The sequence below is a fragment of the Triturus cristatus genome, chromosome 10 (assembly GCF_964204655.1).
Source record: "Triturus cristatus chromosome 10, aTriCri1.1, whole genome shotgun sequence".
NCBI lineage: Eukaryota > Metazoa > Chordata > Amphibia > Caudata > Salamandridae > Triturus > Triturus cristatus.
In genome coordinates this window covers 1227003286-1227025027 of record NC_140593.1, presented here as the reverse complement: position 1 = coordinate 1227025027, position 21742 = coordinate 1227003286, and the positions used below count along the sequence as shown (strand labels likewise).

Genomic DNA, 21742 nt, shown 5'->3' with positions numbered 1-21742 from the left:
CTGGGTGGGTAGTAAAGATCCATCACTCCTAGGGTGCAGCGGGCCTCCAGCACCCCTGGACTCCCCGCCACTGGTTGGATAGTAAAGTCCCGTCACTCCTAGGGTGCAGCGGGTCTCTTATGCCCGGGCTCCTTGCCTACTGGTTGGATAGTAAAGACCCGTCACTCCTAGGGTGCAGCGGGTCTCTTACCCCTGGGCTCTATGCCCACTGGTTGGGTAGTAAAGACCCATCACTCCTTTGGTGCACTGAGTCTCCTGCACCCCTGGGGTCCCCACCCACTAGTTGGGTTGTAAAGACCTGTCACTCCTAGGATGCAGCGGGTCTCTTAACCTCGGGTTCCTTGCCAACTGGTTGGGTAGTAAAGACTCATCACTCCTAGGGTGCAGAGGGTCTCCTGCACCCCTGGGCTCCCTGCCCACTGGTTGGGTAGTAAAGACCCATCACTCCTAGAGTGCACTTGGTCTCTCGACGCAGGGCTCCCCGGGTCTGCACCCTTGGGCTCCCTGCCCACTGGTTGGGTAGTAAAGACCCATCACTCCTAGGGTGCAGCGGGTCTCTCACCCCTGGGCTCTCTGCCCACTGGTTGGGTAGTAAAGACCCATCACTCATAGGGTGCAGCGGGTCTCTCACCCTTGGGCTCCCTGCCCACTGGTTGGGTAGTAAAGACCCGTCACTCCTAGGGTGCAGCGGGTCTCCAGCACACCTGGGCTCCCTGCCCACTGGTTGGGTAGTAAAGACCCATCACTCCTAGGGTGCAGCGGGTCTCCAGCACACCTGGGCTACCTGCCCACTGGTTGGGTAGTAAAGACCCATCACTCCTAGGGTGCACCTGGTCTCTCGCCCCTGGGCTCCCCGCCCTCTGGTTGGGTAGTAAAGACCCATCACTCCTAGAGTGCACCTGGTCTCTCGACCCTGGGCTCCCCGGGTATGCACCCTTGGGCTCCCTGCCCACTGGTTGTGTAGTAAAGTCTCATCGCTCCTAGGGTGCAGAGGGTCTCCTGCACCCCTGGGCCTACTGGTTGGGCACGATAAGGCCGTCATACGTGGGCTGGAGCTGGTGTCTCGCACGCCTGGCCTTCAGCGCCACTGCGACGCTCCTCCCCTGAACGCGCACACGCACGCACCACATGACCTCATAGTCGTGCTGCTCATGTAGACACACGCACACATACAAAATCCACGCCCTCAGATACGTAGGGGGATAGATACAGACACAAACGCACGCTCAGACACACAGACGCACAGACATGCAGGCAAACTTGCACAGAGTCACGCGAGCGCTGACACACCCACACACACTGAGGGAGACACACGCACAGGCATGCAGACACACGGGTGCACCGACGGACATACGCATACATGTACACAAAGAGACACACAGACTCGTGCAGTGTGCATCCCCTCGAAGGAAGCCCTTCCCGCAATCGGTACTTCTTGTTAGTCACCCTCCATTGCCCCTGCGATTACCCGCCCCTCACCTCCCCTTGTGCTGCAACCTGTGTATGTTGTAACATGCCTGCGCCGCGTGCCCTGCTGTAACATGCCTGTGCCCCTTCTGTAACATGCCTTTGCCCCTGTACATCTGCTGTAAAATGCCTGCGCCCCTGGGTGTGTTCTGTGTCCCCCTGTCTGTACTCCTCTCTTGCAACACGTCGTTTTCCTCGTGACATTGTGACTCGTGTGAGGTGCCGCTGTGTCCCCCCTTCCGGTCAGCACGTTGTCTCTAGTGGCACGTGTCGTTGTTTCCTTTACAGCGAGTTCCTGTGTCTTTCCTGTTTCTGCTCTTGTGTCTCTCTTGTGCTCGTTGCTCACTCTATCACGTAACATGTTGCATTGTCTCTCGTGTGTGTCTTCCTGTGCGTTGTTCAGTCTACCATATACTCACAGGTTGTGTGCTGCTGTCTCCCTTCTGTGCGTTGTTCACTCTACCCTATTACACGTTTTTGTGTCTCTTCTGTGTGTGCTGCTGTGTCTCTCCTGTATTGCCGGTGCAGTGTCTCTCCTGTGTGTGCTGCCGTGTCTCCCATGTGTCACTGGTGCCGTGTCTCCCATGTGTCACTGGTGCAGTGGTTCTCATTTGTTGCCGGTGCAGTGTCTCCCCTGTGTGTGCCACAGTGTCTCTTCTGTGTGTGCTACAGTGTCTCTTCTGTGTGTGCTGCAGTGGCCCTTCTGCGTGTGCTGATGTGTCTCCCTTGTGTGGCTGGTGCAGTGTCATTCCTATGTTATTGGTGAAGTGCCTCTCCTCTGTGCACTGCAGTGTCTCTCCTGTGTTAATGGTGCAGTGTCTCTCCTGTGTGTGCTGCTGTGTCTCTCCTGAGTGGCTGATGCAGTGTCTCTCCTGTGTTATTGGTGAAGTGCCTCTCCTCTGTGCACTGCAGTGTCTCTCCTGTGTTGATGGTCAGTGTCTCTCCTGTGTTAATGGTGCAGTGTCTCTCCTGTGTGTGCTGCTGTGTCTCTCCTGTGTGTGCTGCTGTGTCTCTCCAGTGTGGCTGGTGCACTGTCTCTCATGTGTTGATGGTCATTGTTTTTCCTGTGTGTGCTGCTGTGTCTCTCCTGTGTGTGCTGCTGTGTCTCTCCAGTGTGGCTGGTGCACTGTCTCTCATGTGTTGATGGTCAGTGTCTCTCCTGTGTTAATGGTGCAGTGTCTCTCCTGTGTGTGCTGCAGTGTCTCTCCAGTGTGGCTGGTGCACTGTCTCTCATGTGTTGATGGTCAGTGTTTTTCCTGTGTGTGCTGCTGTGTCTCTCCAGTGTGGCTGGTGCACTGTCTCTCATGTGTTGATGGTCAGTGTTTTTCCTGTGTGTGCTGCAGTGGCTCTCCTTATTTGTTGGTGACGTCTCTCTCCTATGTGTCTAGTGCAGTGTCTCTCCTGTTTAGTTGGTGCAGTGATTTCATGTGTTGCTTGTGCTCTGTCTCTCCTGTGTTTGCTGAAGATTCACTCCTGAGTGGCTGATGCAGTGTCTCTCCTGTGTTAATGGTGCAGTGTCTCTCATCTGTGTGCTGCAGTGTATCTCCTGGGTGGCTGGTGCAGTGTATCTCCTGTGTGGCTGGTGCAGTGTCTCTCCTGTGTCGCTGGTGCAGTGTCTCTCCTGTGTTAATGGTGCAGTGTCTCTCCTCTGTGTACTGCAGTGTCTCTCCTGGGTGGCTGATGCAGTGTCTCTCATGTGCTAATGGTGCAGTGTCTCTCCTGTGTCGCTGGTGCAGTGTCTCTCCCGTGTGTGCTGCTGTGTCTCTCCTGTGTCGCTGGTGCAGTGTCTCTCCTGTGTGGCTGGTGCAGGGCCTCACGAGTTGCTGATGCAGTGTCTCTCCTGTGTGTGCTGCAGTGTGTCTCAAATGTTCTGGGTGCTGTGTCTGTCCAGTGTGTGCTGCAGTGATTCTCCTGTGTGGCTGGTGCAGTTTCTCTCCTGTGCATGCTGCAGTGTCTCTCCTGTGTTAATAGTGCAGTGTCTCTCCTCTGTGAGCTGCAGTGTATATCCTGGGTGGGTGGTGAAGTGTCTCTCCTCTGTGTGCTGCGGTTTCTCTCCTGTGTCGCTGGTGCAGTGTATCTCCTGTGTGGCTGATGCAGTGTCTCACGTGTTGTTGATGCAGTGTCTCTCCTGTGTGTGTTGCAGTGTTTCTCCTTTTTTTGCTGGTGATGTCTCTCTCCTATGTGGCTGGTGCACTTTCTTTCCTCTGTGTGCTACAGTGTGTCTCAAATTTTGCTGGTACAGTCTCTCTCCAGTGTGTGCTGAAATGTTTCTCCTTTGTGGCTGGTGCAGTGTCTCTCCTGTGTGTGCTGTAGTGTCTCCCATGTGTGTGCTGCAGTATCTCCCCTGTGTGTACTGTAGTGTATATCTGGTGTGGCTGGTGCAGTGTCTCTCCTATGTGTGTTTCAGTGTCTCTCCTGTGTTGCTTGTGCAGTGTCTCTCCTGTTTTGTTGGTGCGGTGACTTTCCTGTGTTGCTTCTGCGGTGACTTTCCTGTGTTGCTTCTGCGGTGTCTTTCCTGTGTTTGCAGAAGTTTCTCTCCAGAGTGGCTGATGAAGTGTCTCTCCTGTGTTACTGGTGCTGTGTTTCTCCTCAGTGTGCTGCGGTGTCTCTCATGTGTTGCAGGTGAAGTCTCTCTCCTATGTATCTGGTGCAGTGTCTCTCCTGTGTGTGCTGCAGTGTCCCTCCTCTGTGGCTGGTGCAGTGTCTCTCCTGTGTGTGCTGCAGTGTCCCTCCTCTGTGGCTGGTGCAGTGTCTCTCCTGTGTGTGCTGTTGTGTCTCATGTGTGTGCTGCAGTGTCTCTCATGTGCAGCTGATGCAGTGTCTCTCTTGTGTAGCTGGTGCAGTGTCTCACGTGTTGCTGGTGCAGTGTCTCTCCTCTGTGTGCTGTAGTGTCTCTCCTGTGTGGCTGGTGCAGTGTCTCTCCTGTATGTGCTGCAGTGCCTCTCCTGTGTATGCTGCAGTGTCTCTTATGTGTGGCTGGTGCAGTGTCTCTCCCGTGTGACTGGTGCAGTGTCTCTCCTCTGTGTGCTGCAGTGTCTCTCATATGTTCTGGGTGCAGTGTCTGTCCAGTGTGTGCTGCAATGATTCTCCTGTTTGGTTGGTGCAGTGTATCTCATGTGTCGCTGGTGCAGTGTCTCTCCAGAGTGGCTGATGAAGTGTCTCTCCTGTGTGACTGGTGCAGTGTTTCTCCTCAGTGTGCTGCGGTGTCTCTCATGTGTTGCAGGTGAAGTCTCTCTCCTATGTATCTGGTGCAGTGTCTCTCCTGTGTGTGCTGCAGTGTCCCTCCTCTGTGGCTGGTGCAGTGTCTCTCCTGTGTGTGCTGCAGTGTCCCTCCTCTGTGGCTGGTGCAGTGTCTCTCCTGTGTGTGCTGTTGTGTCTCATGTGTGTGCTGCAGTGTCTCTCATGTGCAGCTGATGCAGTGTCTCTCTTGTGTAGCTGGTGCAGTGTCTCACGTGTTGCTGGTGCAGTGTCTCTCCTCTGTGTGCTGTAGTGTCTCTCCTGTGTGGCTGGTGCAGTGTCTCTCCTGTATGTGCTGCAGTGCCTCTCCTGTGTATGCTGCAGTGTCTCTTATGTGTGGCTGGTGCAGTGTCTCTCCCGTGTGACTGGTGCAGTGTCTCTCCTCTGTGTGCTGCAGTGTCTCTCATATGTTCTGGGTGCAGTGTCTGTCCAGTGTGTGCTGCAATGATTCTCCTGTTTGGTTGGTGCAGTGTATCTCATGTGTCGCTGGTGCAGTGTCTCTCCAGAGTGGCTGATGAAGTGTCTCTCCTGTGTGACTGGTGCAGTGTTTCTCCTCAGTGTGCTGCGGTGTCTCTCATGTGTTGCAGGTGAAGTCTCTCTCCTATGTATCTGGTGCAGTGTCTCTCCTGTGTGTGCTGCAGTGTCCCTCCTCTGTGGCTGGTGCAGTGTCTCTCCTGTGTGTGCTGCAGTGTCCCTCCTCTGTGGCTGGTGCAGTGTCTCTCCTGTGTGTGCTGTTGTGTCTCATGTGTGTGCTGCAGTGTCTCTCATGTGCAGCTAATGCAGTGTCTCTCTTGTGTAGCTGGTGCAGTGTCTCACGTGTTGCTGGTGCAGTGTCTCTCCTCTGTGTGCTACAGTGTCTCTCCTGTGTGGCTGGTGCAGTGTCTCTCCTGTATGTGCTGCAGTGCCTCTCCTGTGTATGCTGCAGTGTCTCTTATGTGTGGCTGGTGCAGTGTCTCTCCCGTGTGACTGGTGCAGTGTTTTCTCCTCAGTGTGCTGCGGTGTCTCTCATGTGTTGCAGGTGAAGTCTCTCTCCTATGTATCTGGTGCAGTGTCTCTCCTGTGTGTGCTGCAGTGTCCCTCCTCTGTGGCTGGTGCAGTGTCTCTCCTGTGTGTGCTGTTGTGTCTCATGTGTGTGCTGCAGTGTCTCTCATGTGCAGCTAATGCAGTGTCTCTCTTGTGTAGCTGGTGCAGTGTCTCACGTGTTGCTGGTGCAGTGTCTCTCCTCTGTGTGCTGTAGTGTCTCTCCTGTGTGGCTGGTGCAGTGTCTCTCCTGTATGTGCTGCAGTGCCTCTCCTGTGTATGCTGCAGTGTCTCTTATGTGTGGCTGGTGCAGTGTATCTCCTGTGTGACTGGTGCAGTGTCTCTCCTGTGTTGCCGCTGCAGGGTCTTTCCTGTGTGTTTTACAATGTCTCTTGTGTTGCTGGTGCACTGCTTCTCCTGTGTTCCTTGTACAGTGTTTCTCATGAGTTGCTGGTGCCTGTAGTACAGGCTCTGTTCCTGTGCTTCTCTGCTCTGACAATCCTATAGCACTGAACCCTGTGAGCACCGTCCTTCCCTGTAGCTCCCGGATCTGCTGTCCTATACACACCCCAGACCTGTAGGCTGCTGGCACTGCTCCTGTAACCACCCCAGACCTGTAGGCTGCCGGAACCGCTCCTGTACACACCCCACACATGTAGGATTCTGGCACTGCTCCTGTACACACCCCAGCCCTATAGGCTGCCGACACTGCTCCTGTACACACCTTAGCCCTGTAGGCTGCCGGTACTACTCATGTACCCACCCCAGACCTGTAGGCTGCCGGCACTGCTCCAGTACACACCCCAGCCCTATAGGCTGCCGACACTGCTCCTGTACATACCCCAGACCTGTAGGCTGCCGGAACCGCTCTTGTACACACCCCCACACATGTAGGATTCTGGCACTGCTCCTGTACACACTCAAGACCTGTAGACTGCCGGAACCGCTCTTGTATACCCCCCCCCCCCCCCCCACCCACCCACACAAACACACGTGAAGGCTTCCTGCACTGCTCCTGTACACACCCCAGACCTGTAGGCTGCCGACACTGTTCCTGTACACACTCAAGACCTGTAGACTGCCGGAACCGCTCCTGTACACCCCCCCTCCCCCCCACCCACACACACAAACACACCTGAAGGCTTCCTGCACTGCTCCTGTACACACCCCAGACCTGTAGGCTGCCAGCACTTCTCCTGTACACACCCCAGAACTGTAGGCTGCCAGCACTTCTCCTGTACACACCCCAGAACTGTAGGCTGCCAGCACTTCTCCTGTACACACCCCAGAACTGTAGACTGCCGGCACTGCTCCTGTACACACCCCAGACCTGTAGGCGGCCGACACTGCTCCTGTACACCCCCCACACCACACACACACACATGAAGGCTTCCGGCACTGCACCTGTACACACCCCAGCCCTATAGGCTCCCCGCACTGCTCCTGTACATACCCCAGACCTGTAGGCTGCCGGCACTGCTCCTGTACCCACCCCCAGATCGATAGGCTGCAGCACTGCTCCTGTACACACGCCAGCCCTTTAGGCTTCCTGCACTGCTCCTGTACACACCCCAGACCTGTAGGCTGCCAGCACTTCTCCTGTACACACCCCAGAACTGTAGGCTGCCAGCACTTCTCCTGTACACACCCCAGAACTGTAGGCTGCCAGCACTTCTCCTGTATACACACACCCCAGACCTGTAGGCTGCCAGCACTTCTCCTGTACACACCCCAGAACTGTAGGCTGCCAGCACTTCTCCTGTACACACCCCAGAATTGTAGGCTGCCAGCACTTCTCCTGTATACACACACCCCAGACCTGTAGGCTGCCAGCACTTCTCCTGTACACACCCCAGAACTGTAGGCTGCCAGCACTTCTCCTGTACACACCCCAGAACTGTAGGCTGCCGGCACTGCTCCTGTACACACCCCAGTCCTGTAGGCGGCCGAGACTGCTCCTGTACACCCCCCACACCACACACACACACGAAGGCTTCCGGCACTGCACCTGTACACACCCCAGCCCTATAGGCTCCCCGCACTGCTCTTGTACATACCCCATAATTGTAGGCTGCCGGCACTGCTCCTGTACCCACCCCCAGATCGATAGGCTGCAGCACTGCTCCTGTACACACGCCAGCCCTATAGGCTGTCGACACTGCTCCTGTACACACCCCAGACCTATAGGCTGCCAGCACTGCTCCTGTACCCACCCCAGACCTGTAGGCTGCCGGCACTGCTCCTGTACACACCCCCAGATCGATAGGCTGCGGCACTGCTCCTGTACCCACCCCAGACCTGTAGGCTGCCGGCACTGCTCCTGTACACACCCCCAGATCGATAGGCTGCGGCACTGCTCCTGTACCCACCCCAGACCTGTAGGCTGCCAGCACTGCTCCTGTACCCACTCCAGACCTGTAGGCTGCCAGCACTGCTCCTGTACCCACTCCAGACCTGTAGGCTGCGGCACTGTTCCTGTACACACCTCAGCCCTGTAGGCTGCTGGCACTGCTCCTGTACACACCCCAGACCTGTAGGCTGCTGGCACTGCTCCTGTACACACCCCAGACCTGTAGGCTGCGGCACTGGTCCTGTACACACCTCAGCCCTGTAGGCTGCGGGCACTGCTCCTGTACCCACTCCAGACCTGTAGGCGGCCAGCACTGCTCCTGTACACACCCCAGACCTGTAGGCTTCCGGCACTACTCATGTACAAGACCCTTGTGGTCTACAGAATCCGCCTCTACTTACAGGCTTCGCCTCCGCGAGGTGTTTGCTCCGTCCTCAGGGGTCGCCCCTGCCTCAGGGGGTCCCGGATACCTCCGCCTCAGGGGGCGTGTTTCCTCGTGCCTCTGGGCGCTCTGGTGGTTCTGTTTTGGAGAGAGGGCGCCAGTGGTCCTTTCTGGCGGAGTCTGAGGGCTGTGGTTGCTGCTGCTGTCTCAGGGGGTGTTTGATGCTGGTGTCTCCGGGAGTCGCGGATACCTCCGCCTCAGGGGGTCGCGGATTACTCGACCTCAGGGGGTCGCGGACACCTCCACCTCAGGGGTCGTGCCTCCTCCTGCCTCAGGGGACTCGCGGGGTCATGTTGCGGGTGGTCCTTCCTGGCGGGCTTGGAGTGCTGTAGTAGATGGTGGTGTCTCAGGGGGTGTTTAATGCTGGTGTCTCAGGGGTCTTTTACGCTGGTGTCTCAGGGGTCTTTTACGCTAGTGTCTCAGGGGTATTTGATGCTGCTGTCTGGGGGGTCTTTGAAGCTGGTGCCTCTGGCGGTGTTTGATGCTGGTGTCTCAGGGGCCCGAAATAGTAAATACCTCCGCCTCAGTGGGTCGCGGACATCTCCGCCTCAGGGGTCGTGTCTCCTTCTGACTCAGGGCCCTCGATTGATCCTGTTTCGGGTGGTCGCGGATACCTCCGCCTCAGGGGGTCGCGGATACCCTCTTTTCAGGAGTCCCAGATTCCTCCGTCTCAGGGGGTGTTTGATGCTGGTGTCTCAGGGGGTGTTTGGTGCTGGTGTCTCAGAGGGTCTTTGATGGTGGTGTCTCAGGGGGTGTTTGGTGCTGGTGTCTCAGGGGGTGTTTGATGCTGGTGTCTCAGGGGGTCCCCGATTCCTCCGTCCCAGAGGTTCGCGGATACCTTTGTCTCAGGGTTTTTTTGATGCTGGTGTTTCAGGGGTCGCGGATACCTCCGCCTCAGGGAGTCGCGGACACCTCCGTCTCAGGGGTCGTGTCTCCTGCCTCAGGGCACTCGAGTGGTCCTGTCTCGGGTGGTCGCAAGCTCCTGGACGCGATGCTGCTGCCCCTCTCTCCTCGGTGATGTGCCATGCTATTTAAAACATCCCTTTCCCCCTACAGTTCACAGCAGTCCAGGCTCCCCGTCTGCTCTCCCCCCTCCCGCTCCCCTTCTCTCCCTCCTCCCCGCCCCCCTCCCTCCCATCCTTAAAGGCCTCCAGCTCTCCTTGTAAGGAGATGGCATGGCTGACCCCCCCCTCGGGCGGTCCAGGGCACAGGGCGCTCACCAGTATAACTGCCCTTCCGGGGTGTGCTTGGTGAGCGCGAGCCCGGGCCCCCTTCCGAAATGAGGGTGCCATGATCTGGGTGAGAACGGGGTACGAGCATGCAGGCGGAGGATGGAACATTCGTGTGAGAGGATGGGGGGGGGGGGTTCCTGGGCAGGAATATGGGTGTCAAAACAGCAGGAATGCGGGCAGTGATGGTGGAAATGTGGGCGCCAGGGGGGCGGTACTGAGGTGTGATGGGTTACCACAGGCCAGGAAGGGGTGTAAGGATATTAACGCAGTAGTGGCGCGAGAGAGCCACATGGGCGGAAACAGGTGGTGTCATAGATTCATAGAGCGCCTACAGCACCTGATGGGGCGTTGAAGCGCTTTGAGGCTGGGCAGCGTGGAGCCCGGAGTTAGTTCCTAGCAGTAAGTGCTGCTGCAGTGACCCACATGCTATGCAGCATTAGTAGAGTTGGCAGACCCATCAGTTGCGGGCAGATACTAGTCATGGGGGAGTTAAGCGGGCTGTAGTTGTTGGTGTTACAAATACCCTCTTGCGTTTCCATTCCCTGTGTGAGGTCAGAGAGGGGTGTAGAGTCTGCGTGGCTCCGCGCTTTGAATGCCCTGCTACAGTTTGTCATTGGGAGGCGGCAGTGGTGTTGCTACTTGACACTGCACGTGCGCGTGACCCGGGAACAGTGTAGTAGTGTAGGACAGAAGGGGGCGGGGCCTGGCGTGGATTGAGTTAGTAGAGGCAGGAAGTAGCTGTTATGCAAGTCATGCCCGCTCTGGTGATTGCTGACGCGCTGCGTCATGTATGTCAGGAGTGGAAATAGAAGAGACGTTTTTGTTGTTGAATTTTACTGGTCATTTTAGATTTCTATTCTTCAGAGGAGTTGAGCTCTGAAAGTTGACAGAATTTGATCGATGCTGTTTGGGTCTGTGTAGATCTAAGGGGTAGCTCTCAGATGTCACGTGGTATTCCATTTCCATTTCATCATATTTTTTTCGGCAACCAGGAGACAAGAATAAATATATACAATGGAATAAAATCAATTACATTTGTTCATCCTGTAGCAGCATAATTCAAGTCAAGTCAAGTCAAAAGTTAGCTTTATTCGGTTAAAAATTGTAAAACCATCAAAGCATACGCAATAAAATTCCTTTCACAATTAGTCACATTACTGTGTCATAATTAACACAACTAAGTATATTACAATATAAAAAGTGCTATACAATTGATGAGTACAAAAACACAATAAAAAGTTTGTCACCCAATGGAAAATTAATTATTTTTTATAAAAATTTCAGAAATCATTGCATCAAATTATCGTTAAAATAAAACTTTCTGTTACACTGCGAACATAAAAAGGCAGAAGGGGGCGACTAGGGTAGCAGCATTTTCTTACGACATCTCATAGCCCCTATAATGTAACTCGCCACCCCAAAACATATTGCAGAAGACCCAAGCATTTGTAAATAAACCAGAGCTGGTCTGACCTGTTCAAAATTACAACATCTTAGCAGTGGCAGGATAAATTTCTTTCGCTGCAGTACATAAAACTCGCAGAAAAAGATCATATGCAGGACATTTTGCTCTGATTTGTTGTCACACGGACAAGGCCCTAGAGTCCCATTTTTGACATACCCCCGGGGGAAAGATAACATCCATGGGAGCATGCCGTGTTTGAACCTTTTCAGAACAAGCAAATGGAATGGCTTATTTATGTATGTTAAGTACGGCTGCATCTCTCTCCCTGTGCTTAACATAACAAAGTTTCTAACCAATGGTTTTGCCAATTCCTCCTCTTCCCTTAGGGCCATCAACCTGTTTAACTACTGAGATTTTACTGCCTTAATCGCGATTTTACTTAAGGCCCTAGGGTTTGTAAACAAGTCAAGGCTACCCATTGACTCCATTTGGGTTATCATGTAATGGATCCATGGTATAGCCATGGCCTTGTCCAAGGACAAAGCAAAACCAAAGGGGATGATGGACGGAGTGTTGAACATTGCAAGCACTCACCCCTAGTCAACTGATCTGGGTTTAATCCACCACCGCACTCCGCCACCCAGTTCAGACATGGCCATATGCAAATCAGTCTGACCCTGTGCCACATGGGAACAGTCCAGCCCGAAATGCCAAGCCATGTCTTCCCTGAACCACAAACAAGCTTCCTAGGACCGGTTTCTGGCATTTCAGCCGTCTTCAGCCAGGCTTGCTTGAATCCAGTGGCAAAGTGAGCAAGGGACTCACGTCTGAGCATACCCTGCCAACTTATGGCGAACAAAGCAAAACCAAAGGAAATGATGGACGGAGTGTTGAACATTGCAAGCACTCACCCCTAGTCAACTGATCTGGGTTTAATCCATCACCATTCTTTAGCCCACTCTGCCACCCCAGTTCAGACATGGCCATATGCAAATCAGTCTGACCCTGTGCCACATGGGAACAGTCCAGCCCGAAATGACAAGCCATGTCTTCCCTGGACCGCAAACAAGCTTCCTAGGACCGGTTTCTGGCATTTCAGCCATCTTCAGCCAGGCTTGCTTGAATCCAGTGGCAAAGTGAGCAAGGGACTCACGTCTGAGCATACCCTGCCAACTTATGGCGAACAAAGCAAAACCAAAGGAAATGATGGACGGAGTGTTGAACATTGCAAGCACTCACCCCCAGTCAACTGATCTGGGTTTAATCCATCACCATTCTTTAGCCCACTCTGCCACCCCAGTTCAGACATGGCCATATGCAAATCAGTCTGACCCTGTGCCACATGGGAACAGTCCAGCCCGAAATGCCAAGCCATGTCTTCCCTGGACCGGAAACAAGCTTCCTAGGACCGGTTTCTGGCATTTCAGCCGTCTTCAGCCAGGCTTGCTTGAATCCAGTGGCAAAGTGAGCAAGGGACTCACGTCTGAGCATACCCTGCCAACTTATGGCGAACAAAGCAAAAACCAAAGGAAATGATGGACGGAGTGTTGAACATTGCAAGCACTCACCCCCAGTCAACTGATCTGGGTTTAATCCATCACCATTCTTTAGCCCACTCTGCCACCCCAGTTCAGACATGGCCATATGCAAATCAGTCTGACCCTGTGCCACATGGGAACAGTCCAGCCCGAAATGCCAAGCCATGTCTTCCCTGGACCGGAAACAAGCTTCCTAGGACCGGTTTCTGGCATTTCAGCCGTCTTCAGCCAGGCTTGCTTGAATCCAGTGGCAAAGTGAGCAAGGGACTCACGTCTGAGCATACCCTGCCAACTTATGGCGAACAAAGCAAAAACCAAAGGAAATGATGGACGGAGTGTTGAACATTGCAAGCACTCACCCCCAGTCAACTGATCTGGGTTTAATCCACCACCGTTCTTTAGCCCACTCTGCCACCCCAGTTCAGACATGGCCATATGCAAATCAGTCTGACCCTGTGCCTCATGGGAACAGTCCAGCCCAAAATGCCAAGCCATGTCTTTCCTGGACCGGAAACAAGCTTCCTAGGACCGGTTTGGCAGGGTATGCTCAGACGTGAGTCCCTTGCTCACTTTATTATTATTATTATTATTCTGAGTTTTATATAGCGCCTGGTTACCAAATAGGCATCCCAGCGCTTGACGGCACATGCCACTACTGCAAAAAACAGGGACTACACGGGAAACAGAAAAGTTTTTAAAAGTTTACGGAAACGAAGAATACTGGCTTCCGCGCGCAGTTGTAGGGGCAATGAATTCCACAGGGAGGCCACATTTATAGAGAACCTTCTGCCACCAGTTCTTACCTTTTTCACCCTGCCAACCTGAAGGAGATGTTGATGGTCAGAGCGGAGAGAACGAGAGGCCTTGTAAGGCTGGACCATTTCCTCCAAAATGGGTGGACCCACCCCATGCAGAACTTTGTGGGCAATGCAGAGTGATTTAAATTTCACCCTGTCCCTCACCGGGAGCCAGTGCAATGCCCTCAACGCCGGGCGGGCAGATTGGCACCTAGGGAGACCCGTCAAAAGCCTAGCAGCCGCATTCTGCACTTGCTGCAGTTTATTCAAGGTAGCTTCGGGAGCACCCAGGAAAAGCACATTGCTGAAATCCAGCCGCGAGATGATAAGTCCCTGGATGAGAAGCCTGCGGGTGGCTACTGGGAGTAGAGGCAGAATCTTCTGGGCTGAGCGGAGCAGGCCAAAGCACACGCCAGCAGTCTTTTTGGCATGGGTTTTAAAAGATAAGTCCTGCTCCAACCATACCCCCAGGCTCTTAATCTCCCGCTTGGGGGGAGGTACCGGTCCCAGACAGTCTGGCCAGCTGCTGGGGGACAGAGATGGAGAAGAGTTCCCCAGCAGCATCAATTCCGTCTTGGAGCCATTTAACTTTAGGGCTGAGCTGCACATCCAAGTGTAGATCTTTTCAAGACACGTGTGCAGCCGGTCGGGATGGTGTGCCGACTGGGAAAGGCCAACCACCAGCTGAGTATCATCAGCGTAACTGATGATTTTAATACCCAGCGGTAGTACCACACTCTCCAGGGGGGCCATGTAAACGTTAAATAAGGTAGGGCTCAATGAAGAGCCCTGTGGCACACCACACTGGAGAGGGGATGAAGATGATTTTGCCTGGCCTTCCCATACCTCAAATGAGCGACCTTCCAAGAAGGAGGCGAACCATTTGAGGGCCAGACCCGTGATCCCCACCCCAGAAAGCCGTTGGAGAAGCACCTGATGGTCCACGGTGTCAAAAGCAGCGCTGAGATCCAGGAGGATCACTGCCACTGAACCTCCCGAGTCCAGCATGCTTCTCGCATTCTCCACGACCGCCAGCAAGGCGGTGTCAGTCCCCTGACCAGGGCGAAAGCCCGTTTGGGAATCGCCCAGAAGGGAATTGATTTCCAGAAAGTCCGAAAGGCGGCTGTTCACCAGCTTCTCAGCCACCTTACTGATAACCGGCAGCAAGGAGATAGGCCGAAAGTTAGCAAGGTCAGCGGGATCAAGGTTAGGTTTTTTCAAAAGGGCCTTGACCACCGCGCCTTTCCAACTAGGGGGAACTACCCCCTGGACGAGAGACAGGTTAATCAGGTCCGTCACAGGGCCCCCAATTGTAGATGACACCTGTTTGAGATATTTAATCGGTACTGGGTCTTTCGGGGAGCCGCTCTTCATAGACCCCAGAACCGCCAAAACTTCCTCCTTAGTAACCGGACCAAGGGAGGCCAGCTCCACCGATTGCAACTTACGTTGGGAAGTGGAACTATCCTCCAAGGACAAGACCTCACCTGGCCGAGGAAGGGAGGCCAATATGTTGTCAATTTTACTTTTAAAAAACGAGGCCAATTCTATACATTTTTTGCGAGGGTCCTCGTGGCGAACCGGAGGATCGGGGGCATTCAGTAGCTCCTTAATAACCCTGAATGACTCTTTAGAAGAGTTGGCCGCCGAGCCTATACGCTCTTCAAAGAATCCTGATTTTGCCACCCGAATAGCGGATTTATACCTGCTCAAGGCCGCACGATATTCTTTGCGACTCACCTCACTCCAGTCTCTCCTCCAGGACTGCTCTAGCCTCTTGCATCCCTTCCTCAGGGTTCTCAGTTCAGGTGAATACCACGGTGCAGAGCCCGTTCTCTTCCCCCTCGCGAGTTGTATCTTTTTAGGTAGGAGAGTATCCAGGGAATCCACGAGCCAGGTATGAAGGTTTGCATCAGCAACTATAGGGTTAGCTCCCAGGGAGGGCTGCGTGGCCTCCAGATGTGCCACCCAGGTGTCAACTGGGAGCCTCGACCAGGCTCTCTCTAGGGTGTGTACCCGTGAAACCACTGCAGTTGGACTATCGAATTGCCATATAGCGGACACCAAAAAGTGGTCTGTCCACGGCAGGGCAAGAGCCGAAGATGAAGTAAGATGGTCCAAGTTGGAAAGTATAGGATCGAGCAAATGGCCCTTCTCATGGGTCATGCCCGAATTGGCCAGATTAATTCCGAACGATTTAAAGTCGTCAAGCAAATCGACTCCCGCAGCATTAGTGGGGTCCTCGAGATGGATATTGAAATCCCCGAGGACAACAAAGTTGGCAGTAGAAGAGGCAAGGAGTGCAGTAGTTTCAAGAAGGGAATTATGGAAGCTACTCAAAGGTCCAGGGGGGCGGTAAATCAACAAACCTACCAAAGACACTGTAGGTGACAACCGAAGGGAGAACTGTAAGCTCTCACAATCAGTCACCCCTCCATTCTGAATCTTACAGGCAAGCGTGTCTCTATAGAGGACTGCAATTCCTCCTCCCCTCCCTTTAGGTCTATCAAGATGGGCTATGTGGAAGCCCGGGGGGAGTGCTCTGACCATATCAGGACCAGAGCTGGGGGCGAGCCACGTCTCAGAAAGATACAGTACATCCAACTCGTGGTCTAAGATAAGAGAGTTAATTTCAATGGCATGGTTAGGCAAGGACCGGCAATTTAGTAAAGCCATGGAAAGAACAGATTTCACCACCACTAAATTGTGGCCGGTGGGACAGGCTCTACACGGTATAAACGGAATAGTTCCCATCTGTGCAAAGCTACAACTGATGGGATGGGGCGGCCGCAAAGCCAATAAGGCGTCCCTCCCATATCGAAGCCACGTAGTCAATGGTGCCACAGAGTCGGGTATGATGACAGGCCCTGGGCCCGTCTGGGCCCGGACGGGCACAGACGGGCTTGACTCTGGCGAAACTCCGGCGATATTCCGGCGATGACGCTGCGTGATGACGCTGCGCGTCAACATGGCTTGCTTTATGCTCGTCGAGCGCGGGGCACTAGGGACACTAGAGCGCTACCTACGCCTCCTGCAATATCCCCCCTCCCAAGATGGCCACCAACACGAGACAGTGGGCAGGGACCCGCTAAAACGCGGTGCTATAACCAAGATTAGGTGGAGGTAAGGTGGCAGCAATGCGGGTGTGCGAGTGGCTGAGTTTTAAAACCAGGGGAAAAACGAGCAACTGAATTAAAGTAAGAGACAAAACGGGACGTTTTAAAAATATTTACAGCAGCAGGCTGCAGCGAAATGACAGTGAGTGCAGAGCTATCCAAAAGATGTTAAACTTTGCCACTGGATTCAAGCAAGCCTGGCTGAAGATGGCTGAAATGCCAGAAACCGGTCCTAGGAAGCTTGTTTGCGGTCCAGGGAAGACATGGCTTGTCATTTCGGGCTGGACTGTTCCCATGTGGCACAGGGTCAGACTGATTTGCATATGGCCATGTCTGAACTGGGGTGGCAGAGTGGGCTAAAGAATGGTGATGGATTAAACCCAGATGAGTTGACTGGGGGTGAGTGATTGCAATGTTCAACACTCCGTCCATCATTTCATTTGGTTTTTGCCTTGTCCAAGGACAGACAGTCCTGAATAATTAGTTGATTTAAATTCGGAGCTTGCTGTGACCAGATTCTAAGCCATCCTAATATCGGAGCCACAGCAATCTGGTCAGAAATATAACCAGCGCCCAAGTCTTCCTGTATGTTAAAGGATGCTGCAGATTGAGGAAGCGATAAGACGTTTCTAAAAAAGACATTTTCTGCCATTTGAATCTCGCTAGATTTAGTATAGCCCCACACCTCACTCCCATACAACACCATGGGCAAACATTTGGCGTTATAGATTTTCATGATGGCCGGTAATGGCTTACAACCTAAACGTTTAGCAAAGCCTAACAGGGCCCCTGTGGCCCTCACTAATGTGTTTTCTTTCAACGAGCGTTGCATTGCCCACGATCTTCTATCGTCAAAGACAATACCCAAGTAAGGGAATAATGGTATTTTACATAGCTCCTGCCCTTTACAGACAAATGATGCCCTTTTCGCCCGTCTGCTGCCTAACGTCATGGCGTGTGATTTTTTGAAATTAGTTTTCAAATCCAAAGAGTCCATAAAACTAATAAAACAAACCAGAAGTGAGTGTAAACCTCTTGCCGTCCTTGCTATCAACGCAGCATCGTCTGCGTATAATAGCGCAGGAATCTTTTTATGGCCCACTCTCGGGATGTCCTTACATGATGCAATTAAGGCTTCACCCAACTTGTTTATATAAAGTGTAAACAGCAGAGGAGCAAGGATACATCCTTGCCTTACCCCTCGCTTTACTGGCCAGGCGTCCGTCAAGCTCCCGTTCTCATTATAACGCACAGCAGCACTAGTATCTTTATGAATGTCGGCTAGGAAGGATATCAGTATGGGATCTAGACCTATATCAGACAGGGCAGTCCAAAGTTTCTGGCGGTTTACAAGGTCGAAAGCAGTGGACAGATCCATAAAGGCTAGATGTAAATCCCCCTGCTGTGCGACCGTGCACTTCCCTATGAGGAGGTGTAAGTTGAAGGATTGCCCAACAGTACCTCTTCCTTTTCTGAACCCGAACTGCAAGTCTGAAATGACTGCATTCTCTTCCAACCAGTCTGTCAGCCGCTCCAGCACCACCTTCCCCATGATTTTTGCTGCTGAGTCCAGGAGAGAGATCGGCCGATAACACGCCGGATCCTCTCTTGAACCCTTTTTAAATATAGGAACAATAACTGCTTTGCCCCAGGACACTTTAGAAAAGAGCTCAAAACTTGGCTATTTAGCCAATAAGCCTCCCTCCCCCTGTTAGAGTTCTGTGGTTTTGGGTCTGACAGCGCCGGGACACTCTGCTTGAGTAGCTGAGCGCTTAACAAAACCCCGTATAACATAACATAACATAACTGGGGGTCCACTATGGTGGCTGCGTTAAACACAGCAGTTAAAACCTTTGTCCACAAATGCGGATCGGCCCTATAAAGATCTGCCGGCACCCCATCCGGGCCGGGTGCTTTCCCGTGTGCCGTGGACTCAATGGCCTCCCACACTTCCTCTTCTGTCAAGTTAATCTTTCCTACCCGAGTGGGTTTACTTTGAATCACAGGAGATGAATTATTTAATCCGGCATAAAGGCCACCGTAATGCTCCACCCACTTATCTGGTGGGATGAGGCAGTCTTGATTAGTGTTTACTATCTCATTAAACAAGGGACTATTGATCACTTTCCAAAAGTGAGTACTACTTTTCAGAATACTCACTTTGGTAAGTTCTTCCCAGGCCATATCTTTTAGCTCAATTTTCCTACTTTTAATAGCCTTTTTATAAGACCTTCTTGCCTCCGCAACCTTCTGTGCGTCCTTGCCAGGTTCTTTAAGCACTTCTAAAAGGGCCATATGGGTGTCACTACAGGCTTGGTTGAACCAATTTTCAGTCTCTTGGGCCTTATTTTACTTTTCCTAGTCAAGTTAACTGTTACCTGTGCTGTGATGCGATTAAAAGCATCCAAGATTTCCCTTGGATCTGGATTTCCTCCTAAGCATTTTGCCAGGTCCTCGGCATTACTCATGTACAGGTTTTCTAAAAAGTCGCTAGGAGTGATGACCTCCCACCTTAGCCTGCGTCCTCGACATTTAGAGACTATATTAGAATTTAAAATGGTGGATGGTACAAATTCAGTATTAAGTGCCCTGATATTGATGGTCAACGTGAGTGGATTATGGTCACTAAAGCCTCTCTGATCAACACTAAGAGGACCTAGAGAGTCCCTCAATAGACATGACACTAAAATGTAGTCAATCGTAGACTCATTGCCTTGGCCATTAAAAGTTGGGACAGGGCACTGAGTTTCCCCTTGTGCTGGGGCAAACAAGTAATATATCGATAAAAAACTCTCCAGATAGACCCCACTCCTAGTGTGCTCGAAATGGATATTCCCGAGTGGGCCTTCCTCAAGATCCAAATTCTGTAAACATTGCATGTGACAGACATGAATATTAAAATCCCCAAGTGCTAACAAGTAATAAAAGGTATCATTGTGTTCATCATAATCATCCAGGAACCCTGATAATGCTAATAGATGTTCTAATTCGCCATTCCTAGTGAGGGAATTATAAAAATTTACCACCAAAATAGTAGGCAAATTATCACCCTCCAATCTTACTGCTAAAATGTTTGGGGAGCTTGTCACTACTAATACAGCTTTGTATAGAAGTTTCAGACTAAACAACAGAAGGCCACCCCTGGATCTCCCCATTGTGGAAGGACTTGCAAATTTAATAAATGATTGATAACCATCCAGGTAATATCCTTCTTTAGCTTCCCACGTTTCCTGTAAAGCTATAACAGTTGGTTTCCCCTCTTTTGGATCTTAGTCCGGCAATATTCCAGGATAAGATCGCCATCTTGTTCTCCGACACTGCGGAACTTATTTCTTTGGGGTCCTGATTCCCTGTTAGCAATCTGTCACTCACTGGTGAGTCACCGTCCTCATGTTCCACTATGGGGCTCCCGAAACCACCTTTCCGCCCTGCGGGCTCCCCCATTAGTGTGAGGCTTAAAACAGGCCCGTTTCTCATATTATCTCCTTCCCTGGGCAAAATATTTTGGACTCTATCACTGGTGGGTGTGGCATGATTTACCATTAAACCACGATCAACACATTTTAATCCCAAATCCGTGGTCGGGCACACCGTACAACCATCCACTGAGGGGATTATTCCCAGTTCTACACTGTCGCCATCCCCAAGTCAATCATTTGCATTTAGTGAGCTTAGTGCCTCATATCTATTAGTCAGGGCCACTGTACTAGTCGGGTAGACCAGTTGTAATTTATGTCATGTCTCACTATTTAATCCAATGTTGACTGGGGGGTAGAAAAACCTAAGTGGGAGTACAGTTACAGAGTCAGAATGGATCCTTACTGATCCGGCCTGTTTAAGGATGTGGTCCACCAGTATAGGGCAGCCAAAACTTACCACCGCGCAATCCCCCTTGAGAGACTTGGTAGTTTTACCCACCCAGGGTACCCTCCTCACCATTTTAAAGTTCTTAAACAGGTGTTCCTCTAACACTGTTTTGGTGGTTAAATAGTGTAAGGCCCTGTTTTTAAGGGTACTCCAGTTTTCCTCTTTTCCCTCCTGCGTTTTCAGTATGTTTGCCAAAATCACCGCATAGGGACATGCTTCTGGGGGGAGGTGCAATGCACTTTCTCGCGGGTACCTCTGCGCTGGGGGGCTGATTTTCCCCTCTGTGCCAGGACCCTTCTTTACTCCCTTCTTTACTCCCACTCCTACAGCTATGGGCGGTGTGGTTGGCGCTACTACATGGGGTACCTGAAATACTTGGGCTGCTATAGTCAACCTCGGGTCAGTCCGGTTGACTACGGTGGAAGCAACGGCTCTCGCGGAGTGCACCTTGAGTGGCATTGGAAACTGACGCTTTTTGACCAGCAATATGCTTTTCGATGGTGGTTAATCTGCCCTCTATTTGCTCTAGTTTCACCATAACCGGTGAAATGAGTACCCCTAAACATTCTTTCATGGCCTTGATAAACTCCGACATTTTACCCCCCAAAACATTTCCTAAATTTGAGTCCTCATGAGATAAGCCCCCCATTGCCCGCCCATCTGTACCATAATTTGAAACATTTTCAGCATAAACGTCGGGCCCAGTCACAGGATGTTTGCTATTCCTGGGTTGTTTCGCCGGTTGCCTGCTGCCCCTGGACACATTACTGGCCTTTCTTTTCCCAGTTACTGTGCTACGTGCAATTCGCGTAGTGCGAAGTAGCGCAAACTTCGCAAACTACGCGAGCGCAGCGTAGTGCTTTGCCCAGGCTTAAAAAAGACCTGATGATGGGCGAAATGCTGAACCAATCAAACATTCACTCCCAGTGACAGACTGGGTTAAATCCATAGTTTTTTTGCATGCCACACCATTCCAGGTTAGAACCAGCCCGGGGACGCGGCGGTAAACAGGTAAGTGTTTTTTTGTTTTTTTTAAAATGCCTGCTAACTTATATCTTTATAGGGGGGTGGAGGCGGGTGGCATAGTGGAGCTCCACGGAGTATGTTTACAGCTCCGTGGCCCTCCCTGAAGCCCCGCTACGCACACTACACCCAGGGTTAGTCTTGACCCTGCTCTCCGTGGGAACAGTCCAGCTGGAACTGCCAGGCCGGTCCCAGGATGCTTGTTTCAGGTTTAGCGAGGACCTGGCTTGTCAGTTCGGGCTGGACTG

The 21742-nt window shown here is 52.2% G+C and overlaps 1 protein-coding gene across 8 annotated transcripts in view; it reads right to left on the bottom strand.

Moving 5' to 3' along the window:
* PNCK (pregnancy up-regulated nonubiquitous CaM kinase) overlaps positions 1–21742 on the bottom strand; it is a 486583-nt gene that overhangs the window by 383855 nt on the left and 80986 nt on the right. For 6 of the 8 annotated variants that reach the window (XM_085629806.1, XM_085629801.1, XM_085629807.1 and 3 more), the window contains exon 1: positions 8476–9585. The exons of the other annotated variants lie outside the window; for them this stretch is intronic. The gene's annotated coding sequence lies outside the window, so the exon portion shown is untranslated. Of the gene's footprint in view, positions 1–8475; positions 9586–21742 lie in introns of those variants that run through there. 8 annotated transcript variants of the gene reach the window in all.